The following is a 15,721-nucleotide window of genomic DNA, read 5'->3' as shown; positions in this document are numbered from 1 at the left end:
TGGGGTAAATAAAAATATTCTTCAGTTTGCAAAATTTCTAGTTAAATCAGCACCTTGCTGGCAAAGCAGCTACTTGCATCTGTGTTGGTTTTTGCTAGTCACACGAAGATTGCCTGTTGTGCTAATGGCTTTTGAGTCTGTTGCTGTCCTGCTGTTAGGTAGAGAGCAATACAAGGGGAAAAAGAAAAAAAAAAAAGTATGCTATGCAGGGAGAGAACAAGCCTATGCTGCAAATCAGCCTATAGACTTCCTAGGAATTATCTGCAAAGGCAAAAGGCAAGAAGACACTGAGGCTGTATTTGACTTCAGTGCTCTGTTGTCTTGCTATTATACCATGAAAATAGCTTAATTAAAGCTCTTAGAGCATTCCAGATGGAACATGGCTTTAAAGCAGGTGCATATAGCATAAAATCTCCAGGGCTCTTTTTCCTTCTTCCGGAGACAGAAAATGGTCCATTGGGTTCTGTACAGGATGAACATTTTGGGATTTTCTCAAAAGCACGTTTAAATATGGCAGCCTTCCCACTTACTATTTATTTCAGCAAGAAGCAGCTATCGAAAAGTTGCTATGAACATGGAAAAATACAGCTTAATACAGTTATTAAAAGGTTGCTTCAGCTTAAGCTCCTTTCCCTTGATAAAATCATGCAGTGGGTTTACAGGATATTTTCCATGATGCTAATTGGGGTTAATCTTGGTGCATCCTTCATCTGTGTTCAGAAAAGCTTTAATACATGCAGCTGTAGAAGAACCAGCCCATAGTAGTTAGGGCCCTTCTCAGTGTCTGGGTATGCTGAAATACTGGTTTATCAATCTCTCATAATTCTGCAAAGATTTTATTTATCTGTATCAAAATGTATTTTTAAGTCTTTTAATGTCTTAGCCTCAGTGAATTTCATAGGGAAATTTTAACCATACACCTCCCCCCTCCCCATTCCTTTCTTTTCTCTCTCTGTGTATTGCTAATCATCAGCTTGTGTCTATAACCTGAAAAAGCAAGGAGTGATAGTCCTTATTTATTTAGCATTATGATTTTCCTTTCTACAGTAACAGGTTTGTTTTTCCCCATATGAGAGTACACTGAAGCTGCAAGTCAAGCCAGTTGTCTGTCCAGTTTTTCCAACAGAATGGCTCTTACATGGTACCCATCATCATTAGGTTACAGAAGCATTTAACATGTATAACCCTGTTACATCTTCCCCACCCAGGAAAGCTGAGACATGTGGTGATAGATATTTCTGACAGTGTCTTGAAAGGTTGTTTTCCCCTCCTCCCCTCCCTAGTACATTTTGTGCATATACTTCTATTTATTCTGTTTTATCCTTGAATGCTTGTAAGCTTTGTTATTAAGGTATCAACAATGTCTGAAACTTCAAGACACAGTATAGGTCTTTGAACCTCCATTAGCATGTGCTTAAAATATGAACACTGGATATTCATTCCTAACTTCAAATCTAAGAAATCTCAGTTTAATGAAGGCTAGCCAAACTGGAAAAGGAGGAAAGCCTATGGGAGCTTATATGGTGGAATCAAGCATGTGCTTTGTTCAAATGTTCTTCTAAGGGGATGCATAAAGCTGAAACTGGGGCCAATACAAGAAGCCAAGAGCCTGTCTGGCATAAAGCAATCAGCAAAGATGTGGGAAAGGAGCAAATTACTTGTTTGCTCTGTTCAGGGCTGCAGTAACGTGAGATACAGGTGCTTGGAGGCTCGAATCAAGGCTGGAAGGTGATTCTCCCCTTTTAATAAACTTCACCTGAAGTTTGCCAGGTTCTGATACTTTTTGGCTTGCCTGAAGTCCGGCGTGAGCAGCGCTCTGCTGAGGAGGAACCCACCCAAAACCACTCTCGCGAGCGATGTCCGCTGGTTTTTGGGCGCCACCTCTTGGGCGCTGCAGGTGGATCATGGCTTCTGCGGGGTTTGGGAAGATCTTTCAACATGCTCTGTTCATTTCACATCAGACATTCTGGAAAATAATATTAAAACAAACAAAATGTAAATAAGAACTTTCCAAAATTTGGTCAAATTAATCACGATTTGAATAAAAGAAGAACAATGTTACACCAGTGCTCTGCAAAGTGGTCTTCAAGTCGGTCTTCTGCAAAAACTCGCAGCAAAACTTGAAGTGGTGTTAGCAAGAGCTCGACTGGGACTGCACGACTGTATTGTCTCTGCATTTTCTATGTCATGCTCCTGAGCTTTTCTGTATGTTGCTGAGGCCTGGGACATGTGGTCAGGTTGTCTCCATTCGGTGTTGTACGTGGGGCTGATGGATGGGATCTGCCCTGGAGCTCTGCTTGTCAATGAATATGAGTGGCAGCAGGTCATTTGGAACATCCCTCCAGCATCAGCTAGAAATTCAGTGACAGCACACCAAGGAAATAAGAAAAATCTTCCTCTCTAAAATCAGTTCCAAGTCTGCCTCTATAAACCACGCATTTGTGAGCAGAAACAGAATGCAATGTTTTGAATCAGATCAGGTTTGTCTGGTTGTTTGTTTATGTTTGGATTTTTTGTTTGAGTGTGTGTTTTAATCCCTAAGGCTAGCTAGTGTCAGATGTTTCAAAGAAAGCTGATTTACAGGGTGAAAGTAAGCTGATATGAAGCATCAAAGGATGAGAATCATCCTTTCAATTAACTAATGGAAATGCAGGTACTTCTTGGTTCAGCTTTCCATTGATTTTCTTTTTGTTTGTCCAAACTCTTAGGTAATTTGTTAGCTTCCCGATAACCAAGACAATGCATATCAGTTTCTCTTATATTGTTCTTGTGAAAACAGACTCCCTGCACAGTATGTATGAGACTGTATGGTGGCCTGTGAGCCCCTGGTGGCATGTGGAAAGAACACTGAGCAGATGGAGGTCTTTCTCTTGGGATCCCCTCCTAACATTTGGATGAAAATTAAATTTGTTAGTTCCTTAATGCTGAGTGTTTGAGTGATTCTTCCAGCATTATGTGAGGAACTGCAGATGAAGGAGGTCTGCACAACTATGGATGGGGTGGTAGGTGTGCCATGAAATCATTTATTTTAAAGTGAACCTTTCTGCCCTGTGTCTGCAGTGTCCAAGCTGTCACCATATCTGAGCCATCAAAGGTCACCATCTTTTGAGCCTTCTCATCAAACAGGTTCACATCCATGCTCTAAAGAGAAATTTACTTTACTTACTAATTAAGGGACTTGTGTCTTTTGACCACTTCCTACCTTCAAAGGGCATAGTAGCAGGAATCGCACCAATGATAGTGGTGTGAATTAGATAAACAGCAGTTTTGTAGCCTTGCTTAAAGTCCTTGAAAGAGGAGCAGAAATTGAAAGAGTTAACTGCTGCTGCTTTTTACAACAGAGATTTGTACTGCAAAGCTCCAGAAATGACTTGTTGACTTACGGTCTTCCTCTGTTTGCGAGTTTTATGATGCCACCCAGGATTAACTGATTTAGCCATTAAAGGAAGATAAAATGATAAAACTAAAAAGCAGTCCATAAATTCCAGTAACAAGGGGTGCCAACCTTTGCATTTTGTTATGGATGGGACTTTGACACTTTAATGCTCCTCTTTATTTGCAGTTTGGCTCTAGCTGGGGGAGGCAACATTAATTGCCAGCAGGTAGAGAGAGAGCAATGCAACTAATAACTATGTGAGTTTATAGGACTGTGCGTTGGTTTGGAAAAGCATGAGGATATACCTTCCAATCTTAACCAGGTATTAAAGAAACCTTAAATGAAGCAATAGAAACCTTTAAAGTCCTGGAGAAAGGCCTACAAATTTTTGAAGGATAGGCTGAGAAGTATCGGTAGTGAAGGCAAAGCAAAAAGTAATGGGATTAAGCTGCAGCGGTGAAAATCTAATTTAAATATTCCCCTCCACAAGCAGTCTTCATGCTTCTCAAAGGTATGGCTTGAGCACCCATCCCACTTGAGAAAAGACCAGGATTTTACAACCACTGTTATTCAGGAGCAGGAGACCACCATTTGTGTGCTCTGAAGAAAACTCGGTAAGCCGACACTTTCCTCTTGGCAGAGTTTGCAGTGACAGCAATCCTTTTTGGGTTGTTTCTTTTTTGGCAGAACTCAGCTCAATGTATGTCCAGAGTTAGTGCAGTCATTAAGAAGGAAATAAATTGGAAGTTGGTACATCTCTGACTGGTTGATAATTTATTCTCATTACAACTTGAATTAACTAGGACAGCAACACCAGCATGGTAAGAGCAAAACACCAGGGAATAAAGTGACATGAGTTGATTTTTTCTTCCTTTTTTTTTCTTTCTTTCTTTTTTTTTTTTTTTTTTTTCTCTTGTTCTTTAGGAGATGAAAAGGGTGTAATCTGTGTCCCTGTTCCCTCCACAAATGTATAAAGGGATTTATTACAAGTGCACAATGATAACAGCTCTATAAATTACCATCCTATTCAAAAATTTTATTTTATAAATTTTTTTATTCAATATCCAGTCATAATTTAAGGGACCAGATTTGTTCTAGGTCCTGATGTAAAAGGTAAAACTGTTGTGAATGTTATATTTGGGTCTGAACTTTGAGGAATAGATTACGGACTGGTTTTCATCAACAGAAATATGTTTGAAGGAAGCACTGCCCACCTAGGATAATTTCATTTCTTACTCTTGAATGTTATGAGCCAGGGGAGTTTTAGGTTAGATGTTAGGAAGAACTTCTTTACAGAAAGGGTTGTGAGGCATTGGAACAGGCTGCCCAGGGAAGTGGTGGAGTCACCATCCCTGGAAGTCTTCAAAAGACGCTTAGATGTACAGCTTAGGGATATGGTTTAGTGGAGGGCTGTTAGCGTTAGGTTGGAGGTTGGACTCGATGACCTTGAGGTCTCTTCCAACCTAGAAAATTCTGTGATTCTGTGATTCTGTGATATTGATTAATATATATTACTGTATTCCTGAATACAGCAGGGAGTTTATACAATTACAAACCATTTGTGAGGAACCTGTATCAGGACATGCTCAGCCATGTTGTCCTAGAGGACCATTCCTGTTTCCACCTGTCTTAGAGGATATATCTTTGCCCATTTTCCATAAAGTATCTTAAAGACCTATATTCTCATTGTCTTGATGATACATGCAAAAGTTGGTAGGCTTGGTGGTGTCTTTCTGCCTATCCACCTACATACTCACAAGGCTTCTGCCACTGCCATCTTGTTTCTCAGTATTCTTGTTTCTCAGTATTTGATTTATTATTTCTCAGTATTTGATTGATTTATTTATTGAGCTCCATGTGGTAAGCACCAAAACTGGAATTATTCCATCAAATCTCCTTGCCTTTTTTTCTTTTTTTCACTTACTAAGAAAATGCCCAGACTTTCCCAGGGTCAAGCAAAAGACAAGGAAAATGAAAGAAAGAAAGGTAGAAATTGAGTCTGCTAAAAACCTTCATGTTTTCTGTTTTCTGTCCTATTTGGCATGGAAGCAAGATGGAATAAAACTGCCAATTTTAATTGTTTAATCTGGAGTTTGACCTCAGTGCCAGGGAAGCTCATGGAGCAGATCCTCTTGACAGTCATCATGCAGCACTTGCAGGGCAAGCAGGCAATCAGGCCCAGTCAGCATGGGTTTATGAAAGGCAGGTCCTGCTTGACGAACCTGATCTCCTTCTATGACAAAGTGACGCGCTGGGTGGATGAGGGAAAGGCTGTGGATGTGGTCTACCTTGACTTCAGCAAGGCTTTTGACACTGTTTCCCACAGCATTCTCCTCAAGAAACTGGCTGCTCTTGGCTTGGACTGGCGCACGCTTCATTGGGTTAGAAACTGGCTGGATAGCCGGGCCCAAAGAGTCGTGGTGAATGGAGCCAAGTCCAGTTGGAGGCCAGTCACTAGTGGTGTCTCCCAGGGCTCAGTGCTGGGGCTGGTCCTCTTTAATATCTTCATCGATGATCTGGACGAGGGCATTGAGTGCACCCTCAGTAAGTTTGCAGATGACACCAAGCTATGCGCGTGTGTCGATCTGCTCGAGGGTAGGAAAGCTCTGCAGGAGGATCTGAATAGGCTGCACTGATGGGCTGAGGTCAACTGCATGAAGTTGAACAAGGCTAAGTGCCGGGTCCTGCACCTGGGGCGCAATAACCCCAAACAGAGCTACAGGCTGGGAGATGAGTGGTTGGAGAGCTGCCAGGCAGAGAAGGACCTGGGAGTGATGGTGGATAGTCGGCTGAATATGAGCCAGCAGTGTGCTCAGGTGGCCAAGAAGGCCAAGAGCATCCTGGCTGGCATAAGAAACAGTGTGACCAGCAGGGCTAGGGAGGTGATCGTCCCCCTGTACTCGGCTCTGGTGAGGCCGCACCTCGAGTACTGTGTTCAGTTTTGGGCCCCTTGCTACAAGAAGGACATCGAGGTGCTTGAGCGGGTGCAGAGAAGGGCGACGAAGCTGGTGAGGGGCCTGGAGAAGAAGTCCTACGAGGAGCAGCTGAGGGAGCTGGGCTTGTTCAGCCTGGAGAAGAGGAGGCTCAGGGACCACCTTATTGCTCTCTACAGATACCTTAAAGGAGGCTGTAGTGGGGTGGGGGTTGGTCTGTTCTCCCACGTGCCTGGTGACAGGACGAGGGGGAATGGGCTAAAGTTGCACCAGGGGAGTTTTAGGTTAGATGTTAGGAAGAACTTCTTTACCGAAAAGGTTGTTAGACACTGGAACAGGCTGCCCAGGGAAGTGGTGGAGTCACCATCCCTGGAGGTCTTTAAAAGACGTTTAGACGTAGAGCTTAGGGATATAGTTTAGTGGGGATTGTTAGTGTTAGGTAGAGGTTGGACTCGATGATCTTGCGGTCTCTTCCAACCTAGAAATTCTGTGAGTCTGAGTTTAAAAAGCTATATGAATGCAAATATTTCATTTTAAATAGAAATTTCAGGTAAATTTTGCACATATATTATGTCCATGTTGAGTCAAGGCACAGACTGAGGAAATTAGTTAATATAGGGTTTTGAAAATTTGGGTGCACCTCCTGGGCCTAATACAAACTGAAATTATATTTATATTTATATTTATATTTATATTTATATTTATATTTATATTTATATTTATATTTATATTTATATTTATATTTATATTTATTTATATTATAATATACTGATGTATTCAGTTATACATCAGGGAAAAATGAAAGAGTCTCAAAGGAGGGTTTAACCGATGTATGCTCTGATCTGATCTCATGAACTGGAGATTTGAAGGAATGCTACTATAAATTTCCCAAGGCGTCAATATGGAAGTATTTGCTCTTGCAGCATTTGTGTTCGGTTACGGCTGAGTGCCAGCTTGGTGAGGCCGCCATCCTGCGCAGATGTCACGTGGCTCCTTGTCCAAACACAGCCTCTGCTCTCAGACACTTCAAGCTGGTGGTAGGCCCCGTCCTTGGTCCTTCAACAGCTCTGCAAATGCATTAAATGCAGTGAAAATGTCATGGATTTCCCTTCCTAATTTTAACCTCAGATTTGGCCATTGGTCAGTATTTTAATATAAACAATAGATGGGAAAGGATAGATTAGCACTGAAGCAGGCAATTTATAGGCCAATTAAGCAGTAAGCAACAAATTTATTTTTTTATTTTTTTTATTTTTATTTTTTATTTTTTGGGGGAACTTCTTTTATCAGTAATGTCAGTTCATGGCATCTTGTTCAAAACTGCATTTTTATTTCCTTGAAGAGAGGAAGACAGAGGGAATGAGATGGGAATGATGCTAATATGTCACTTTGGGGCCCAGCAAACCTGCCCTGAATACTGGGATATAGATGCCATTGGAGAAGTTCTAATTTGCACAGAGCCATTTAGGTTGCTAAACTGGTCTAGCACTATGTGAGAATTGAGCATCTTCTCTAGCTAGTATACCTGTCTTTAAAGCTAAAGGAGTGTAACATGACAGATTGTTATCCTTCAGGGCTTTAAAGCATTTTAGTTGAGGAACCTTGAATATTAAGTCAGATGGTCCTAAAATGGAGTGTTTGGGAATTTGCTTTCAAGGCTGTGCTATTAGTCAGGCCTATGTTTGCATGAAGTACACAAGGCTGCCTCCAAAGTAATATAAAGCTTTATTGCTTTCCCAGTGGATGGAGCTGTGGAGAAATTCTCTGTAGGAACATATTTACGCACAATTTGCTTGGGTGACATACTATACCGTTCAATATTTTCTGTGGAAAGTAAAAGACTGTGCAGACTCTTCTGGGTGGCTCTCTCTCCAGATATTCTTTAACTTCTGTGCTGCTTTTGACCTCTTTCTTTTGGTAGCTTGGTCCTCAGGAGTTCCCCCGCCCAGCATACCTGTGTCCCCAGATGACCACAGTGAACCAGGACATTATATCGGGGTGACAGCAAGACTGTCTCGCAGGGCCTGCCTGCTGGCAGAGCTGATTTCTATTTCTGAATTCCACTTCCAGTTTATTCCTGATGGTGAAATCCTTGTGGCCAACTTAATGAAGTTTTGGTTACCTTTGGGAAACTTAAAAAAGTAGTAACCACTTATTCAGAGCTACTTTAATATATTGTAACTGGTGATAGGGAGAGAGTAGAGGGAAGGGGATGATACCTAATATGTTATTTATGTGGAAATCATCAGTCTGGACTAGAGATATTTCAGTGAATAAAGAGCTAACTGCAATGTTGATAATGTGTTCATTGTGTCACAGACAGGAAAGGTAAAGGTAAAAAAGAGAAATTTGATTATGGACTTGTTAAGCTACACTTCAGGCAAATTTGTGAGAGTGTCTTTGGGAGATCCTCATTGCCTTCAATTCAAGCAAAAAGGAAGAGGAAAAGTACCCTTTGATTAAAGACAGCCAAATAGCTGCCATCCTCCATCAAACCTCAGACTGCTGTTGTAAGGAGAGAACAAGTCAAAGACTTGGTAGCATGCCCTTTTGCAGCTTTCACAACAGCCAACTTATCTAGGAAGGAGCTATGGGCTTGTGGGGGAGAGCAGACTGCAGGGGCCTGACTTCTCCAGTGACCAACTAGCAATAAGCAAAAAATCCCACCATCAAACTGACTCCTAACAATATCAACTGGCAATTCTGGATGTATTTAGGAGAACACTAGAATCGTATATGGAATCTAATTTTCAAGAAAACAACTTACAAGCTGGTAACCGTGTTAAAACTCATATGGAGCAAATGTAAATCCTTCCTTTACCACAGCCATTAACTCATTAAGCTCATACAAGGAGCTAGAGCAAAAACTAAAGTGAACAGTGATGAATATTTAGGAAGATGAATAAATGAACCTAAGTCTGATTGTCCTGCTTTTTTTTTTTTTTTTTTTTTTTTTCCCTCAGAGAAGGCAAATTGAGTTATTCATATTTATTTCTTTAGAACTTTAAATAAAATTTCAAGTAATCATTAATTAAGGTTGGTTGAAGGGTTCAGGGAAAGGTCTGCATTGAGTAGAAAGGTGTTAATTTGCCAAAAGATTGAAGAAAACTAAATAGTTGGTGGTAGAGTAATTCAGATATGCTTGGCTTCACGTGTAAATGAGAGAAATGTAATATTTCCTCTACAGATTGTGGCTTTCTGTATACATGTGTATGGCTACTTTCTAATCTTTCTAATCACTGTTTTTATGGGGTGAACAATTCAGTGGCCCTGGAACAAGGATACATGTGTGCACAGCTTGTGCTAATAAAATTTTAGCTAGATGGGGGAAAAACATAAAATATTATAGTAGAGGGCCCCAAAAGTGCAAGCACAAGATGCTACAGAGGACTTGAGAGTATGGAGCACAGAATGGCAACTGCTTGTCAGCTACAAACATGTCATAAGTGGTCATTACTGTTCCTTGAAGGGTGTAACCATGAACACTGGGTAACGCTGATTGTAGGTGTAGTAAAGAAAGCAAAGAACAAGTATCCAATGCACACCATCTCTGCCATGTACAGTAAAACTTGGGATAACATGGCATTTAAGTGCATCCTCTGGAGCAAAGAAGCAAATTGTACTCAGAAAGCCATAAAAATAACCCATGCAGACCCAGGAATGAAGAGGAAGAAGTCCCATTATCAGCTTTATAGCTGTTCTGGTGCAGAGCATGGGATGCTGATGCTGATACAACAACATTTGGTGAAGGGTAGGCATAGCACCAAGGAAAGGGGTAGCTGTGAGAAAGTTTTGCATATATTGGTTTTAATCATGTCATTTTTTTCAATAGAGATGTTATAATTGGATGCTTTGGACTATAGAGGTTCATATCATCATAGTTGGACTAATAATGAATCTTGGATTAGTCTGTCAAGACTTTAATTAGACTATCAATAAATTCTCAGCCCTACGTACAAGGTGTGTGTGTGATCACACAGATTGAGTAAGGTGTTCATCTGGTTGCCTGCCCTTGAAAACTGTCGTAAATTCTGGGTGAAGCAATATGTACAACAGATTAAAGGGCTTTTTGTGATCTTTCAGGATGAAAAAAATGTGGTACAAGGGGTTTGTCAAAACGAGGTATGTCACTACTAATATAATAGTTGAAAAATTATTCTCGAAAATGTTAATATTTCTGACCCATTCCTCTAAAACAGGGAGATTATAAGGCTAGCCAGGGCAAAATATCTAAAAGAACCTAGTGAGGCCTATCATCCAGGCCAGAAAACAGGGAACTATTTTGGCAACATCTTTGCTGTAAAGAACAGAATTGGAAGAGAGAAGACAATACCGATAAGCTTTGTCAAAGTTTCGGGTGTCAGCCATCTGCAATGAGTGGTTGTCTCTTGGGAGTGTAATACAACCATTGAAGGGCTTAGAGGGAATTGATCCTAAAGCCTTCACATCTTATTTGATTTGGGGCAGCTTCAACCTACGTGCCTATTGCCTTTTTATGGAGGCCATCTTTGTTTTCTAACTGTAAAGACATGACAGTTCAAAAAAGTGCTGGGTAATTCTGCTCACATAGCTGGGCATTGTGTCAGCTATGATTTTTTTTTTTAAATGAATAATATAGTAGTAAATGGACTGATTTTAGCATCTCCTCCAAGTTCTCCTGTCCTGCAACACACAGTACTCTTCCCAGATGCTGTGGGATTTGTGTTTTGTTTTCGGATAAGAGTAATACCTCTTTTGTTATCAGAAATGCCAAATTTTCCCATTTAACTTTGGCACATTTACAGTGAGAATAGACTAGTGCTGTTAGGTAGGTATATGTGCGTGCATATATTAAAAAAAAAAAAAAGGCAAAAGGAAAAAGTGGAAAAGTGGAAAAAGGCATAACCTTACTTTCTTTAATATGCTTCCATTCCTAATGGTGAATGTGGAACCACAATGTCCTGCTGCAGAAGTTTCCCCCATATCCACTAGATGCTACTGTTGCTCTGTAGAAATATATAATCTAAATTCCTTAGCAACCTCTGTAACTGAGTGTGAGCTCTTTCTGTGCCAAACCTTTCTCCATCACCAACAACCTCTCCCCCATCCATAATTTACTTTTTCAATTGTTACTGTCACATCTAGAATTTACAAAATTGTCACTTAAGAGTAGAAAGTGACAATTTTCTTCTAAATCTCCTAGTTGTGGAGACCTCTTTTTGCCCTTTTTCTAAGCACATTATATGCATCCAGTACATGGCAACACTTTAAGGAGCAGAACAGCAAGAAGTAAGGCTATCTTTTTTAACTCTTCTGTGGCTTCAGTCCTGCAAAGAATTACTAATGATCACTGCATTCTGTGTAATTAGTACAGGGATCAAACTGCAAGATTTGTCATTACTTTTGACTTTTGGTTCTCATGTTTTTGTCTTTTACTTTGTTTTTGTTTTGATTTGTTCTATTTTGTTATGTTAGCACTTAGGAAAATTCATTTTAAAGAAAGTTATTGTGTCTTTTCATCTCTTCTGTCATGTTTGCTCTCCCTTCCTCCCCTCATTTAAGAACACAGCCAAATGAGAAGGGCTGGTGCAAGCCCTTACTGACTTCCTTTATCAGGTCACACACAGTCATGGCTCCCATTGCACCAGCTTCAACACTTTACTCATGCTGTCATTAATATAGCAGATAATGAACCCAGAAAAAAAAAAAAGAAAAAAAAAATCTTTCTTCTGAAGAAGTGAGCTTTGTTGCAGACAGACACTGAGTGGTCAGGGACAGGATCACATCTTCCATCTTCTTTGGGATTTTGTCCTCCAGGAAGGCAATATTGCACTATCTACACTGAAATCTCAAGTCAGTGGCTATCTCTGCAACCAGAGCTTTAGGGAACAGCAGCAGCTTCTGAGGTTGTTCCAGAGCTCAATGTACAGAGAGATACTGGCCTCAGCAGGGTTAGGCTGTTTACAAGCTGGATCACATTCCTGTATCAGTCAGTGACTTGATGGGAGACCTCAGACTTTCTGTGCCTCTCCAGTCATAGTTCTTAAAATGCACTGGTCTGTCCTTCATTATCACCATGTGCAGCAACCAGGGGAATGGCCTTGTATGCTGAGTATGGTACAAATGTGAATTAATGGTAGACAACTTGCGCTGTAGAAGAGCTGGTTCTTCACCATTTTGAATGCTCTTTTCAAAGCCCAGAAAAGGCATGTACAACAAATGCTTCATCCATGTCCTTGGAGGATTGTGGTTGTTTCAAAGCTGTTAAGCAACTTTGAACAAAAGCCACAAAGTCTCTCTGATTGTCTGTGACATACATGTGGTGTACTCTGTGGTCAAACATACATGCTTTCAGAGGAAAATTGCACATCTCTCAAAGCAAGTCCTGGTGGCTTTAGTTCATGTTCCTAGTTATTTCTTTGTGCCTTATTTTAAAACATTTATGTACAAAGTAATTAAACCAAAGCTGTTCATACATTTTCACTATTTATGGTAACAGTTCAATAAGCTGCCTTGATCAAACCAACCATATCTCTAGCAGGAACTATGTAATGTTTCAGCATCAGAAGAGAGGCAACAGGCAGGTATGATTTGGAGATTGGTCTTGGCTGCATAGGCCACAAAAAAGGTGGGAAAACAAGCAGCCTGGTAGCATTCATGCTGCATGGGCCCAGGCAGGGCTGGCTCTGCTTCTGTCTGTCTGTGGCTGGCAGGGAAGGATCACTGCAGGATCAGACCTTGAACCATCTTTTGGTGTTAGGAACCTGTGGGATCTCTTTCCTGTAAAGCTCGTCCAGGGTAAAGATATTGTAGGGCTCACAGTCATCTGGCATGCAGAAGAAAGCTTTATACAACTTTCTCTTCCATCTAAATTTTTTTTAGCTCATGCCTCCGAGAAGAGTACTTTCACCGGCAGATTAGTTCTCTCTTTGTCTTCCTCCAAGCTGAACATTAATATTAGTTAGTAATCATCACCACAGTGGTTTCAAAGGCATTCAGGTTCTCAAATTCTTTTTCAAAGGAGAGAAAAAGTGTGAATGGCAAATAGTTCTACTGTATAACCAGTCCAAAATAATTAATATTTACTGGGATGAGGAAAGTACTGAGCGTGACCCTGATGGTTTCCCAGTTCCACTTCCAGTGAAGTGTTGCACAATAGCCCTTGCAGGAGCTCAGTTGCATGTCACAACATCTTTCCTTCCTCACTATCACAGCTCAAGAAGCATGAACCAAGAATGTGAACAAGTTTCTCTGCATGTATTCTATATTTAGGCACCACCCTGCAGTGTGCCTTGTCCCAGCTTAAAATATGCGAAGTGTTGAAAGCCCTTCAGTTTCTTCCCTTGTAAGATAATCATGCCTATTTTGTCACCTGGCTGAGAATCCAAGTCACTTTTGAGTGTTCCTGGGAAAAATCTATGCAAAGCTTCTGGATCTCTTCCCATCACCAGTCATTTACTTCAGAAGATCATGAAAGATAAAAAAGAAAATGAAGTGGAGAAATTCAGAGATGTTCTTTTATATCAGCAATATTCCCATTTTATCCTCCTGACTGCTTGTCTCACCTGTGTGCAGTTGCACAGTGCACATGCACGTCTGTATGCACCGAGACCAGAACACCTGCTGTGGCTGAAGGGGCCCACACAGTCACATCTGCCCCCAAAGCTAAAATTGGAGTGGTTTTGGAGATGGTGTCTTGGGAATGCAGACCAGTGAAATTGCTGTTCTTTTGATTTTATTGAGGCATTTACTCCAAGTGGCTGTTCCAAATCACCCCAGAAGCCATTCTATTCAGAAGATAAGCATGATCTGATAAATAATGTTTTTGTTTATGTGTAAGGTGTTTGATATTTTGAAGTTGGGTACATTCTTCTAGATGTTTTACAGGTATAATTTTCATTTGGTTTGGTTTGGTTTGTGTCAGGAATTGCAAGTGGATTAGAATTTCATTGCTACAGATGGTGCCTTGACAGAAAACTTTGGTCTAGAATAAATGGAACTGAAATTTCAAATTATTTCCACAGGCTTAAAAGAGAAGAATCCAAATCAGTGATGCAGCAGGTGTTGGCCATTTGTAATTTCTGTTTCTTCTCATTCAGGCAATATCAAGCAACCTATCAGTTCTGGGATTTGAGCAGGTTTGGCTCTGATGTATCCATGTCAGCAATGCCTTTTAAATCCTCTAAAAGGTAATATCTCTGTGTATGAATTAACCAGGGTTCAATCTGAATGTCAGTCAAGGTTTTATTAAATTTTCTTTTGCCGTCCTTTTATAACAACTCACTTTCTACCTGAAATGAACAGACTAGGCTTTACTGGCATGTCTACTTGAGATCGTCCTAATATAAAACATTTGACTGCAAACTTCAGCAACTCTTGGCTCTGTATTTAGAATCTGTTTGAAATATCTTGATGATCTTGGCTAGCTTGCTATTCCTCCTCATATTTTAAAGGCAAAGTTTGAGAATAGATAATTTCCCTTGAATTCTCTTTTGAAACGTATCTCTGTATTGTCAGGGCAATGAAGAACAACCCAAAGCCATCAAGTTATTGACTTATGATTAAATTGGTTCAAGTAAATACATAACTCTTAAATATTGGAGATGAAAGAGCAGTGATTGGTCTTATGGATTTCAAGCATTGCACCAGAGTAGAATTTGCAGTGCTTTCTGATGAGAGAGTGATGATGGTCTTGGTGCCTCCCTAGAGTTTATTTCAGATGGTGACACTAGTCACCAGTTTCACCCTGTGGTAGATGATGTTTGTTCACAGTTGACCTCAGTGATAATAAAAGGAAGTCTCTGAATCCTGTGTTTGTTTAGAAGTCCCCTTAGAAGTGCCAACAATTCTTTCTTATTCTGATATGAAATAAAATGTTTCATCTCATAAATGAAGAGATAAATCTTATCTGGAAGTGTTCTGACTATTTAATTTAACTTTTAGTGAAAAAAGGAGATGGAACATATCTTTTTTTTTTTTTTTTTTTTTTTTTTTTTTTTTTAAATACAAAACAAAACTTCTGTGATCATTCAAAACTGCTACAGTTGTCACTGTTAAAATACATTAATCTAATCTTCTGCCTTATTTTGTTTGGTGGTTGTTCTTGTATCTGATCCTTCAGGAGATTTATTGGCTAAAATTGAAGAGTTCAATGCAGTAGATAAATTGCTTTTATTGGGGTTTGTATATCATGATTAAATCTCTCTCTCTCTCTTTTTTTTTTTTTTTTTTTTTTTTACTTTTCTTTTGGTTAAACTAAGATGGTTGATTTCCATGTGGAGTAAACCCCCCAAAATCTCTGATTTATCGCTAGGATTTTTGAACTGTGTGCATCAAGACAAGGCAGGGTTTGGTGTTAGCTCTGGAAGATCCTTCCAGATGTACAATTTATTTTACTCCATTTAGAAGAATGCTGTTTGCTTTACCTGGTCCT

The 15,721-nt window shown here is 40.1% G+C and overlaps 1 long non-coding RNA gene across 1 annotated transcript; it reads left to right on the top strand.

Annotated features, from left to right (window-relative positions):
* The first annotated feature begins 1,568 nt into the window (after nt 1-1,568).
* LOC311440529 lies at nt 1,569-2,906 on the top strand. Its single transcript, XR_014695457.1, has 2 exons — nt 1,569-2,480; nt 2,780-2,906. It is a non-coding gene; the product is annotated as an uncharacterized lncRNA (long non-coding RNA).
* The last annotated feature ends 12,815 nt before the right edge of the window (nt 2,907-15,721 follow it).

This window comes from Aythya ferina (genome assembly GCF_964211825.1).
Source record: "Aythya ferina genome assembly, chromosome: 8".
NCBI lineage: Eukaryota > Metazoa > Chordata > Aves > Anseriformes > Anatidae > Aythya > Aythya ferina.
The sequence above is the reverse complement of the archived record's forward strand: the minus strand, read 5'-3'. Positions and strand labels throughout refer to the sequence as shown.